Raw genomic sequence first — 14,341 nt, forward strand, 5'->3', positions numbered from 1 at the left:
AGAAAATGTGTAGATGAATTGTGAATTACAGGTAAGTAATCATCAAATATCATCAAAAATTTACAATCCCACAAAAAGATTTTAGATGTGTTTAAATACGGTATATTTAAATTCATAGTGAAGTCTAATACAGGAACATTCTGATCATCATCTTTCAGAAATTAAATAAGCTGTTTATGTGATCAAAGATCTAAGCCAGCTTTGTTCCTGCAGCCAGCTATACGAAATCATTAAAATGCTCCTAGAAGGCCAGTTGTCAGCTCATGTATCCTCTGAATCATTTGCCTGCTTCTGGTGCAGCATTTTTATGCCTGGGGATCACATCTGGACTTTGTGACATGTGCTGGGAATGCAGGATGAGTAGCCAGATCTACACTTTGGGTCCTTGGGTGCTGTATTGTGGGAAGGAGATTGTAGGCAGAAATGGATACTGTAAACCACGTGAAGTCATAAAAAACCTGTTTTGTTTCTTTGCCAAACCCTGCCCACAAAATATTCAAGCCTTAATATACACTTTTCAACTATTCTCAGAAATGAAAAAAAAAATAAAAATTTCTGTCACGTTCTGTATTGGGAGCAAATGAGGTGTTGGGGGTACCATAAATCAGCTCTGTGCTTCAGAAAAGTAAGGTAAATGGTGAAATGCTCGTCCAATTTACATTATGATACTGTATATACATGATCAAGATAAAGGGATACACTGTTCCAGATGAAGCAGAGGTAATTCATAGGTCTAAATGATACCACTGTCTTACACAGTTATGCTATTTTAAGTATTCTAATATTTAAAACAATGTAAAGCAACCAATTTAAGCAACCAATAAAGGAGAATATTTGTAGTGTGGTTGAAATGAGGAGTCCTTGTGCTCTCTGAGCATGGTTGTTGTTGTTTTGCAGATATTTCATTCCATTGATGATGTTATCTAGTCTGGGTAATAAAATGTCTGCAAAAAAGCAATCAAGCTCAGAGAGCACCAAGGACCCTTCACTCTTAAGCACATAGATACTTAAGTTTCCACAGATAAATGTAACAGCAGCGAAGTATATAGCTGAACTGTTCCTTCAGTATTATTGCAGAGAAAATATTTTCATCTAGCTTTGTTTTCAGTTCAGCACAATTAAGATTTATGTTCTTTGCACACTTTGGTTCAACATGTGATTTACATTCATAATTGAGAAGTCCCTTTGCTAATAAAACTCAACTAAAAGAAATCTTGATGAAATGCAGTGCAGCCGTTAAATATTTTCACTTTTAACCACCAGGGGGCATACTTCAGTTGTTGCAGACAATTCTGAGAATATAACACTAATGCAACGCTAGCAATACAGCCTATTTTCAATAAAGGAGAATCTGAAGAGATTGTACAACTGAGATGACAATTGTTAATTATGTGGTTTTTATAATACAATTAGAAAAATATATAGCTTAGGGACTTGTTGCCATGGTAACTTTCTCATATCCATTTGCAATATTTGCCTTAATATAATGATAATGTAAATGCAGGCAGAGTGAGCTGGATCAATTCCTAATGCAAGTTAAAAGTTGTTACTAATGTAACATTCAGCATGTATTAATTGGCTTCTATTTATTGCTGTTGGCCCATAATTTCCCATTTGCCAGGAAAACAAATCTGTGGGACAGAAATGTGGATTGCCTTTTTAGTAGTGCATGGTGATACTTACCGTAATTTCCGGTGTATAAGACGACTTTCTAAAGCCTGAAAATCTTCTCAAAAGTCAGGGGTCGTCTTATACGCAGGAATATACGGGTAGCTGTTTTCTGAATTTAAAACCAATCTGCCCCCTAGTGGCCAGCCCTATTTTTTTACAGAAATAAGCACTAACAAGACAAAGCTTTCTAGCAGCAAAGGAGCTCCTATTGTGCTCATCTATAAACAGAAATTCAATATTGTACTGTATTTTCTGGCGTATAAAATGACTTTCTAAAGCCTGAAAAATCTTCTCAAAAGTTGGGGGTCGTCTTATACGCCCAGTCGTCTTATACGCCGGAATATACGGTATACACCTTTTCTTATTGTTCCATCTCTTACTATAAGCAAATCATTAATCCCAGAAAAATTGTTCCACAAAATTTATTTGGATATATACTATGCATCCTACCCTATTCTATTCTTCTAAACAAGTGGGATTTAAAGTCCACACTTATATTTAGATAGTTATGGTCACAGAGACTTCGATCTATAAAGGTTGATGGTTGAGTCCAGAAATATACATGTAGCTATTTTAAAGATAAATAAAGGTCTATTTAGACCAGTGGTTCTCAACCTTTCTAATGCCGCGACCCTTTAATACAGTTCCTCATGTTGTGGTGACCCCCAACCATAAAAGTATTTCCGTTGCTACTTCATAAGTGTAATTTTGCTACTGTTATGAATCGTAATGTAAATATCTGATATGCAGGATCAGATTCTAGACTCCAGAAGATAGAACCATCCAACAAAAGGAATTCCTACAGGTTGTCCTCAACTTACGACCATGACTGAGCCCAACATTTCTGTTACTAAGCAAGGCAGTAGTTAAGTGAGTTGCGCCCATTTTACGACCTTTTTTGCTGCAGTTGTTAAGTGAATCACTGCAGTTATTAAGTTAGGAACACAGTTGTTAAATGAATCTGGCTTCCCCATTGACTTTGCTTGTCAAAAGATTGCTAAAAATAATCACATGACCCTGGGACACTGCAACCGTCATAAATACAGGCCAATTGCCAAGCACCCACATTTTGATCACATGACCAATTGAAGGAAAAGCAGCAAGAGAATGGAAGAAAGGAAAAGGGTTATAAATAAAAAATCAGAACCCCTGTAACATTTTGTGGATGAAGTGAGGGGTTACGTGACTACTTTTTCATAGAAGTTTCCCAAAACATAAGGATACGACTTTACAGCTGTCCCAGATTCCAGCTATTTCATTCCCTCCTTCCAACATTTTCACCTTCCACTGAGCGTACTTGATTCTTATCTAAATGTTTTCTGACAAGTCCCTCTCTCATTGCATTTCCTTTTTCCTAACAATTTCTGGCAGTGGAGTATACACTTCCCCAATCAGAGCCTCGCCTTTATTAGTTTATTTATTATTTATTTTATTAGTAAAATTTATATGCCGCCCAATCCCTAGGGACTCAGGGCAGCGTACAAAATTAAAACAACAAGTATAACAATTAAAAATAAATACATTCACATAGCATGTCCCAATCGAATCCCGCCCCCACCCCGGGGACATCAACCCCAGGCTTGCCGGAACAGGAGAGTTTTAATAGCTTTCTTGAAGGCCGGCAAGGTGGGAGTAGTTTGAATCTCGGGGGGAAGTTGATTCCACCACGTCGGAGCCACCACAGAAAAGGCCCTTCCCCGAGGGCCCACCAGCCGACATTGTCTGGCCGACAGGACCTGAAGGAGGCCCAATCTGTGGGACCTCACTGGTCTCTGGGAACTATGCGACAGTATGCGCCTTTAAATGGCTTCCTTTTATTCTGCCTCCAGGCGGGAGGCAGAATAAAAGGAAGCCATTTAAAGACGGGAAGAGGGAAAATGCCGAGGTTGGCTTGCTCCCGATTCACGACGAAAAAGGCGAAGGGAAGCTCACAATTCGGGCTGGCAGGCAAGCAGGCTGGCTTGCTGGCTTTCTCGCCCACGCCAACTCCCTTCTCTTCGCTTGCAGCTGGGCGATTCCAAGTTTAAGCGCAACTCCTAGCAACCCCGAGGAAAATCCCACGGATCGGGGTGGGGAGACTCAAGGTGCTTGCAACCCCCCCCCCCGCCTGGAGACAGATAGAGGAGCGGTGTCTCGGTTCCTAAGACCATCGAAAATATGTGTTTTCCGATGGTCTTAGGTGACCCACAGGTTGAGAACCGCTGATTTAGACCATTATTCTGTTCCCAAGGTGGACTGTTAGATTCCAGTAAGAAGCCCAACTAAGTCCTGATCCTGTTCTGTAACACTGCCATCAATATATTACAGTATTAATATATAGTTATAATTAATATCTTATCAATCATTTTTTAATTTTGACAAAGGCTTCATACATAATAGTTTAATAATAGTTGAAATAAATAATACTTTTATAGCCAAGATGCCCTAGCTAGGTCTTTATAATGAGATTATTTTACCCAGATCTTTTTATTAAAAAAAAATGGATTATCTTTGGTTTTACTTTTTTTGAAAGCAAAAAAAAAAAAAAAAAGATTTTTTAAAAAATCTTTTCATGTCTCCCCATAACTTCTGTTTAATAAGGAAACCTGGACTTAAGGGTAATAAACTAATGTTTGCCTACGCAGATTTTAACATTAAGAGTTGTTTTTTTTAAAAAAAAAGTTATAGATAAGTTATATCTGCTTTCATATACATCGTTTGTTACTTGGAACAAGTGATTTTTTTTCTATAGGCATCTGTTGAAAATGAGGTGACAACTCTTTTACTTACTTTTTAAAAACCTGGCTCTCTCTGAACTCTTGCTCTAAAAATAATGCCTTTGTAGGATGGCATTAATCATTTCCATCTCACAACTGCTTTAATACTTTTTTAAAAAAAACATTAAAGTTTTTGGACTTTGTGTGATACTGCTTGCATCCCAATGTCCATACAAATTGGGAATACAAGCTTATGTGAATATACATAGAAATTAAACTAGAGGGAAATTATATTTCTTCTAAATTAGTGTAAAGGTACAAGATGTTACAAATATTCTGTAGTTTTTGACCATTAATAGAATATTTATAGAGGGCATAAATGTATTTACTGTACAAGCATAATGTCGCTTTTTATCCTTTCTCTTGAATACAAAACACATGCTAAAAATAAAACTCTGTAGTGAAGGATTTGTGAAAGTTCAAGTTAAGTTACATGATTTAATACTACAATAATGATCACTGAAACCTCTTGTTACTTTTAGGGACCAATTAATGACACATCTTATAACCAGTTGCTTAATGACAGTTCAACATTATGACACACTTCCCCAGAGCTACTTACCACCTATTTTCAAAGTTACAATGGCCATCCCCTAACCCAGGGGTCTTCAAACTTGGCCCTTTTATGACTTGTGGACTTCCATGTTTGAAGACCCCTGCCCTAGCCTCATAGTCATGATTGCATTTTGGGACTTGGTTACTAACTCCTTTTCATTGCTGTTTGCAGGGGCCCATAGTCACATGGCTGATTTGTGATTTTCATTTTTTTGCTGGTTTCTGGCATTTAATTCCAGTTTCCAGCAAAAAAAAAAAAAAAATCCATGGAGAAAAATAGATACCTAATCTCTGTGGCATTTACTTAATGACTACTGCAAAAAAAATGTCAAAAAAATTGGATCCATTCTCCTCATGACTCAACTTGCAACCTAACATCTTATAATTGTAATTCCAGGCTGTTATGCTTATAAGAGGAGGATTACCTGTATTTTCAGTACTTCCAAGGGCTTTGCTGTTCTGATGAGTCACAATCTTGGCAAGATACAAATTTAAGGTGAGATTTGGGGGAGGGGGGCCCTCAGGAAAGCTAAGAGGAAGGTAGTGCAATTGCTCTGTTTCTTTGAAAGATGACCTAAGAAGAAAAAGGATCAGTTTATTTGCTAATGACTAATGTGTTAAAAATCTAAATGATCACTCCTGTTCGCTCGGTTTACAATAAGGAACTGCAAATTAATTCCACTGACCTGTCAGAAAAGATTAAATTGAAAGAAACAATCCATAAATCTGTGTATTATTTTTCTTTTTCAGTGCTTTTTAGGTTAATACCGTTTAATAATATATTGAACAATTTATGAATTTTAGGCAGTCAGGATCAAAATCCTTACTGTTCACTCATTGTCTAAAGAAAATAATAAAATGAATTTGTGCTTTTGGGGGGGCTCTTAGTTTGAGGGTGACTGTTAGAGGGCGCTCTGGCTTGCCGAAGTCTATTGTGCTTTGCCATGGCATAGGAGTGTATTGTTCCACATTGATAATCCATTTCACAGTGTCTTCTGTACATACACAAAAGCCACTGTTATTGAACAATAGCAATAGCACCCAGACTTATATACCAGGATCCTCTTTTCACTGAGCTTCGAAGGATGGATGGCTGAGTCAACCTTGAGCTTGTCAGGATTGAACTTCAGACTGTGGGCAGAGTTTTTCTACGATATTGCATTCCAACTATTCTAACCCAAAAGCATAATTCTTAATTCATAATTCTTAGAGAAGTAGGAAGCTTGGTGGCAGCTTCAGAAGGAAGCTTTGATCAATAGCTGTATTTGCTGGATTAAAACTGGGTGGTTTAAGTTCTTGTATCTGTAAATTAGTGTTCGACTTGCACATCATTGCCCACCTTCTCTCTCACTCCAATTTGCTGGGTTCAGATCATTTAACAAGCAGCTGTTCTACCTGAGCTGCTGAAGACATTTGAGAAGCCCTATTTCAGCTCCCTAAACATGCAGAATAACAAGGATATTAAGAAAAGATTGATGTATAAGAAAGAACATGGTTTCTGTATCACTTTAAAATGGTTTTTAAGATCTTGAAGAAGGGACATTGAGGTAGGTTTAGTTTTGTTTGAGCTGAGAAACAACCATAAACTTACCTTTAAAAACTCCATAAAAATACTGTGAGATTCAGACACATTAAAAGATCAAAACTATATAAACTGGCTGTTATTTTGGATTTCTACTGATACACAGTCTTTTTACTTATATGTACTGGTAAAACCATTTTTTGCAATCTCTGAATAATTTCATTTTGTAAAATGCAAAGCTAAGGACAAAACACTTAAAATTTTCTGTTTGAATATTCCTACAGCTGATGAATTGAGGGTCTCCCCGGGAACAGCGAGGAGTTTGACAAAAAAGCGATCTGGTATAGACTTCGGGTTATTAAACAATCATGATTCGAAGGATTGGAATGCCACGTGTAATTCCACCGGCGATCCTGCAACTAACTTCACTAATGACATTTCCCGTTTGAGCTGTTATTGCCTTGGGAACACAGGAGAACAACGGGGAGATGAGAAGCCTGTTCGCTATAATCTTAGAGCTTCCACACGCTCCTACAGACATTTGAGAGGAACGACTCCCCGTAGGAATGCACAAGTCATGACCGTAAGGATTCCGCCTCTCTCCTTTTAAGGAAGATTGCATACCCCCAAGTAATGAGCGAATACACAAACAACAGTGAAGGGACAGCCCCCTCGGAAAAAGGGGTCAGCAATCAATTTGTGGGTGCCACGAATTCTGTAGAGGGTGTTAAAATCACCCCCATTGAAGAGAAAATAGAAAGGGGAGTTAATAAAGTGATACGAAGGATCGGGAAACAGGATGATGTAAACACAATGGAATCTTGGGCTACAGAGGATATAGTTTTGAAAGAGGATCGTAAACAAAGAAATAGGGGGAGAAGAGAAATAGGGAGTACCAAGAAGGAGGATGAGGAGAATAAACAACATAAACACAGACAGTGCACATCTAATTACGTGGAATTAAGGAGTTCCCCCGACTTACAGTTATGCAAAGAAGGGAGGAAGGGCTGCGGTACCAGCACAAGTAAGGAAAGTGAGGAAATTACAGCTTGCAACACAGAAACTATGATCAAAACGCAGGTGGATTGGCTGGGACCCATGACGAGGTCAAGAAGCCGGGCGCAAAGAACACCACATCTATAAATAGCTTCTCCCATCGACTGGAGACTACCCTGATGATGCTGGCAGATGCCAGCAAAAGCTTGGTTTTATTCTGGTTTTATTAAAACTTTTTATAGTTTTATAACTTCCTGGTATTCGTATATTTTATTGTTTAATATGAGTCTACCCAGGAATCACTGTTTTGTTTTTAATATATATATATATATGTATATATATATATATGTGTGTGTGTGTGTGTGTGTGTGTGTGTATATATATATATATATATAACATATATATATATATATATATATATATATATATATATATATATATATACACACATACACACACACACACACACACACACACACATAGTATACTACTCTGATGTGCACCATAGGTTTGCAGAAAAAAAAGTCTGGAATCTGGTTTTAATAATTTTTATCCTAATTACTAAAGCACCTTTTACAAATACGCATTGTAAGCTGAGTAATCAGTGTTCAAATGCAAATATCTTTTTCTCTCTCTCTCTCAGGAAGCTACAATTTATTAGTAATAAAATGCAAGTGTGCCAGCTCTAATTTTAATGAACACTTTGCTTAATTTTAGTTTATTAGCTAGAGATGGAGGGAGCGTATTAGGGAAATAGTATGGAAAGTGATAGTTTCTGTTATCTAATTTAAATCCTGTGTCGAGCTTTTTGTCTATTAAAAAGGAATATAATCCCAAGGGAAAGTGAGTGATATGAATCATTTTTTCCACTGTTAAGTATATGCCCCTTCAAAGAGGAAAAGCACACAATGAACTTGATGCAGAAGAAGCATACATTTTTCAAACAGATCTGCATTGCGGTTTCTGCTAGCCAGAGAGGAGCAAGTCAAATGTTCTTATTTTTAACTGGTGATAGTTTTGGCAGGAAAACAGAGAATCTACAACTGGGCAATAGAGACCAACCCCTATTCTAGAACTTCTAAACAATTCTGATCTACAGAAGTGGGATTTGTTCTCTTTTTCACTTAAGCTTTTATACTGTACTTGCATTTCTTCTATCCTGTTTTTGCAACCCTGGATAGAATAAAGAGGAAGGTATTTAATTCTGTGAACGCTGAGCTTCTTGACAAAATGCTAGGAGAGAAAAGTCATTGCAAAATAGAGCAGTTTTTTTCTCTACATCTACTGCAGTAACCAGAATAGTGCTGCAATAGGAAACAAAAACTTCTCTATGTTATTTTCTAATAAGCCTCCAATTAATTTTCATAACTGATATATAAGCAAGCTTAATTAAACAGTAATGTTAAGCCTTCCCATTTACTTCTTTGTGGTCTTCAAAGGTGCTAGTAATTGTAGATTTTGATTTATCCTACTTCTCCACTGAAAAGCTTCTATTTCATGTGTGGGAGTTTGATTCAAAAAAATATATAGGGAAATACCATTTTGTAGAGAGAAATTTTCCAGAGTCTCCTCATCCATAAAGTTCAGGCAACATCAAAAATGTTATTCAAGGTTTAGAGAACTTCTAAAATTGTGTGGCAGGCGGCAAATGGCTTAGTGGAGAAGTCAAAATATATTTGAATTGCCTGGTGAAAATAGAATTCCTTTTCCATTCAAATAACACGACTGGGGGGAGTTTCTGTTTTCATTTGGTAGAACTTTTGTTTCCTTATACTGCCTTGCATCATAATTTAGAATTAAGCAATGAATGACTATTAAAGGGCGCTTTCGCTCATCCTGACCAGATCTGGTGGCTTTATGGAAACTCTTAGCAGAAAAATATCATTTTTTTTTAACAGTGATTATACCTTTCATCTTCTTAAAAGAGTTTATTTCTGTCAGGACTAATATGCTGGTCTCTCTCAACACAGTTTTTCTCAAACTTCAAAAACGTTTGAAACTCAACACAATTTAAAATCTCAGACTTTAAAAACTGGCCTTTTAAAACAGTCTTTTCCTTTATTTCCTCAAGAGCTTCCCAGACTTGAATAATGGACCCTATCTAACAAAATGAAATTCAATGTAGAGAAAAGTAAAGTCTAACACTTAGGCAAGAAAAACCAAAAGTACACAAATATAGATTGGGCAAAACCAGGCTTAATACTGGTAGCAGTAGCTGTTAGAGGGATCTTGGCATTTTAGTGGACAATCAATTAAATATGAGCCAGCAGTGTAGCAGCCAAAAAAGCCAATGCGATCCTAAGTTGCATTAACAGAGTGATTCGATCAAGATCACGTGAGGTACTAATACCGCTCCATAAAGCCTTAGTAAGACCACATCTAGAATACTGCACCCCTTTATGGATTACTGCCTTGTCGTGGCAAAGGGGCTTGCGTAACTCAATGAAGTTATAAGCTATGCCGTGCAGGGCCACCCAAGACGGACAGGTTATAGCAGAGAGTTCTGATAAAATGTGATCCACTGGAGAAGGAAATGGCAAACCACTCCAGTATCTTTGCCATGAAAACCCCATGGACAGTACTAAAAGGCAAAAAGATATGATGCTGGAAGATGAGCTCCTCAGGTCGGAAGGTGTCCAATATGCTACTGGGGAAGAGCAGAGGGCCAGTACTAGTAGCACCAGAAAGAATGAAGCGACTGGGCCAAAGCCGAAAGGACGCTCAGCTGTGGATATATCTGGTGGTGAAAGGAAAGTCCGATGCTGTAAAGATTTTTTCTCCATAGGAACCTGGAATGTAAGATCCATGAATCAAGGCAAGCTAGACATAGTCAAAAAAGAGATGACAAGACTGAACATCGACATCTTAGGAATCAGCGAACTAAAATGGACAGGAATGGGTGAATTTAACTCAGATGACCATCAGGTATACTACTGTGGGCAAGAATCCCTCAGAAGAAATGGAGTAGCCTTCATAGTCAATAAAAGAATAGGAAAAGCAATACTGGGATACAATCCCCAAAATGACAGAATGATCTCAATTCGAATCCAAGGCAAACCATTCAATATCACAGTAGTCCAAATCTATGCCCCAACCACTGGTGCTGAAGAGGATGAAATTGACCGGTTCTATGAAGCCCTACAGCACCTTATAGAATTAACACCAAAAAATGATGTCCTTATCATCATGGGGGATTGGAATGCTAAGGTAGGAAGCCAAAAGATAACCGGAATAACAGGCAAGTTTGGCCTTGGAGTACAAAATGAAGCAGGGCACAGGCTGATAGAATTTTGTCAAGAGAATACGATGGTCATAACAAACACTCTTTTCCAACAACCCAAGAGACGGCTCTACACATGGACATCACCAGATGGTCAACATAGAAATCAGATTGACTGTGTGCTCTGCAGCCAAAGATGGAGAAGCTGTATATAGTCAGTAAAAACAAGACCAGGAGCTGACTGTGGCTCAGATCATGAGCTTCTCGTTGCAAAATTTAGGCTTAAATTGAAAAAAGTAGGGAAAAGCACTAGGCCACTCAGGTATGAACTAAATCATATTCCTGCTGAATATACAGTAGAGGTGACAAATAGATTTAAGGAATTAGATCTGATAGACAGAGTGCCTGAAGAACTATGGATGGAAGTTCGCAACATTGTACAAGAGGTAGCAACTAAAACCATCCCAAAGAAAAAGAAATGCAAGAAAGCAAAATGGCTGTCTGAGGAAGCTTTGCAAATAGCTGAGGAAAGAAGGGAAGCGAAAGGCAAAGGAGAAAGAGAAAGATACACCCAATTGAATGCAGAATTCCAGAGAGTAGCTAGAAGAGATAAGAATGCCTTCTTAAATGAACAGTGCAAAGAAATAGAAGAAAACAACAGAATAGGGAGGACCAGAGATCTCTTCAAGAAAATTGGAGATATGAAGGGAACGTTTCATGCAAAGATGGGCATGATAAAGGACCAAAATGGCAGAGACCTAACAGAGGCAGAAGAGATTAAGAAGAGATGGCAAACTACACAGAAGAACTATACAAGAATGAGCTTAACATCCCAGATAACCACAATGAGATGGTCACTGACCTCGAACCAGACATCCTAGAATGTGAAGTGAAATGGGCCTTAGAAAATCTGAGCAACAACAAAGCTAGTGGAGGTGACAGTATTCCAGCTGAGCTATTCAAAATCTTAAAAGACGATGCAGTAAAAGTGCTACACTCAATTTGCCAGCAAATTTGGAAAACTCAACAGTGGCCACAGGATTGGAAAAGGTCAGTTTACATTCCAATTCCAAAAAAAGGCAACGCCAAAGAATGTTCAAACTATCGCACCATTGCACTCATTTCACATGCTAGTAAAGTTATGCTTAAAATCCTACAAGCTAGACTCCAGCAGTATGTAGATCGAGAACTACCAGAAGTACAGGCAGGATTTCGAAGAGGCAGAGGAACTAGAGATCAAATTGCCAACATACGCTGGATCATGGAGAAAGCTAGGGAGTTCCAGAAAAACATCTACTTCTGCTTCATTGACTATGCTAAAGCCTTTGATTGTGTGGATCACAACAAATTGTGGCAAGTTCTTAAAGAGATGGGAGTACCAGACCATCTCATTTGTCTCTTGAGAAACTTATATGCAGGTCAAGAAGCAACAGTGAGAACTGGACACGGAACCACTGATTGGTTCAAAATTGGAAAAGGAGTCCGGCAAGGCTGTATACTGTCGCCCTGCCTATTTAACTTATATGCAGAGCACATCATGAGAAAGGCAGGGCTAGATGAATCAAAAGTTGGAATTAAGATTGCCGGGAGAAATATCAACAACCTAAGATATGCAGATGATACCACTCTAATGGCAGAAAGTGAAGAGGAACTAAAGAGCCTCTTGATGCGGGTGAAGAAGGAGAGTGCAAAAGTTGGCTTGAAACTCAACATTAAGAAAACCAAAATCATGGCATCCGGCCCTCTCAATTCCTGGCAAATAGATGGGGAAGAAATGGAGGTAGTGACAGATTTTATTTTTCTGGGCTCAAAGATCACCTCAGATGGGGACTGCAGCCAAGAAATTAAAAGACGCTTGCTCCTGGGGAGGAAAGCTATGGCAAATCTAGACAGCATACTAAAAAGCAGAGACATCACCCTGCCAACAAAAGTGCGTATAGTCCAGGCCATGGTTTTCCCAGTTGCAATGTATGGCTGTGAAAGTTGGACCATAAGAAAGGCTGAGCGCAAAAGAATTGAGGCCTTTGAACTATGGTGCTGGAGAAGACTCCTGCGAGTCCCTTGGACTGCAAGGCGTTCAAACCGGTCAGTCCTAGAAGAGATCAACCCCGACTGCTCTTTAGAAGGCCAGATCCTGAAGTTGAAACTCAAATACTTTGGCCACCTAATGAGAAGGAAGGACTCACTGGAGAAGGGCCTAATGCTGGGAAAGATTGAGGGCAATAGAAGAAGGGGACGACAGAGAATGAGATGGCTGGATGGAGTCACTGAAGCAGTAGGTGTGAATTTAAATGGACTCCAGAAGATGGTAGAGGATAGGAAGACCTGGAGGAACGTTGTCCATGGGGTCGCGATGGGTCGGACACGACTTCGCAATTAACAACAACAAGAATACTGCATCTAGTTTTGGTCTATACGCTATAAAAAACAGGTTGAGACTCTAGGAAAGAGAACAGAGAAGAGCAACAAAGATGATAAGGGGACTGGAGGCTAAAACATATGAAGAAGGTTACAGGAACTTGGCATGGCTAGTCTAATGAAGAGAAGGACCAGAGGAGACATAATAGTGGTATTCCAATATCTGAGGACTGTCACTGACAGGAGGGGGGGGTCAACCTATTTTTCAAAGCACCTGAAGGCCAGATAAGGAATAACAGATGGAAACCGGTCAAGGAGAGATTCAACCTAGAAATAAGGACATTTTTTTCTGACTGTGAGAACAATCAACCAATGGAATAGCTTGCCTTCAGAAGTTGTGGGAGCTTCATCATTGGAAGCTTTCAAGAAGAGACTGGACTGCCATCTGTCAGAAATAGTGTAGGGTTTCCTGCTTGAGCAGTTGGACTAGATGACATACAAGATTCCTTCCAACTCTCTAATTCTAATTCTAATAATTCTAATAATTCTAATAATTCTAATAATTCTAATTCTAATAATTCTACTTCTAGACATGGTTCTTGCTTATTTGTCTAGCCCAGTCAAACTGGCTTAAGCTGTTATTCATTAAAGGTATAGTTATATTGAATTCTATTCAGAGGTAGGCAAACTTCTTGAGTCAGTGGGCACATTTGGTATTATGAAATGTCCTATGATAGAGACCCCCAACCTTTTGGGCACCAGGGACTGGTTCTAGGGAGAAAGTTTTTTCTGCGGACCGGAGGGGGCATGGTTTCGTGTGCTGCCTGCATCCAGCGGATGGGGCTTTGCTTGTTTGCATGGCCCAGTTGCTGGTGTGCTGTGGCCTGGTGCCAGACAGTGCCTGTCCTATGACATCCGCACAGAATGGCAACCATTTATCAAAAACCTGTCTGGTAAAAGTTATTCCCAGCTAAACTTTCTAGTCCAGTAGAGTATGTTTATCAGAACAGAACTTGGACTTTATTCCCTAAATAAAGCTTATCTTTATTATTTTTTTTCCCTCACAAACTTCAGAGTACTTTTAAAGCTCATACTCTAACTCAAATGTTTCTCTCTAAATTACACTCATATGTTCTACTGTATAGTAAATGTTATCCATTAATGTTTTACACATACACACGCACACACACTGGGGGGGGAGCAAAAATGAGAGCATTAGGGGGGAGAGAGAGAGATGGACATTGCCTTAAAAATTCTAAATGT

Source organism: Crotalus tigris, unplaced genomic scaffold (genome assembly GCF_016545835.1).
Source record: "Crotalus tigris isolate CLP2741 ecotype Arizona unplaced genomic scaffold, ASM1654583v1 scf7180000017850.1813134, whole genome shotgun sequence".
In the NCBI taxonomy this organism is placed as follows: Eukaryota; Metazoa; Chordata; class Lepidosauria; order Squamata; family Viperidae; genus Crotalus; species Crotalus tigris.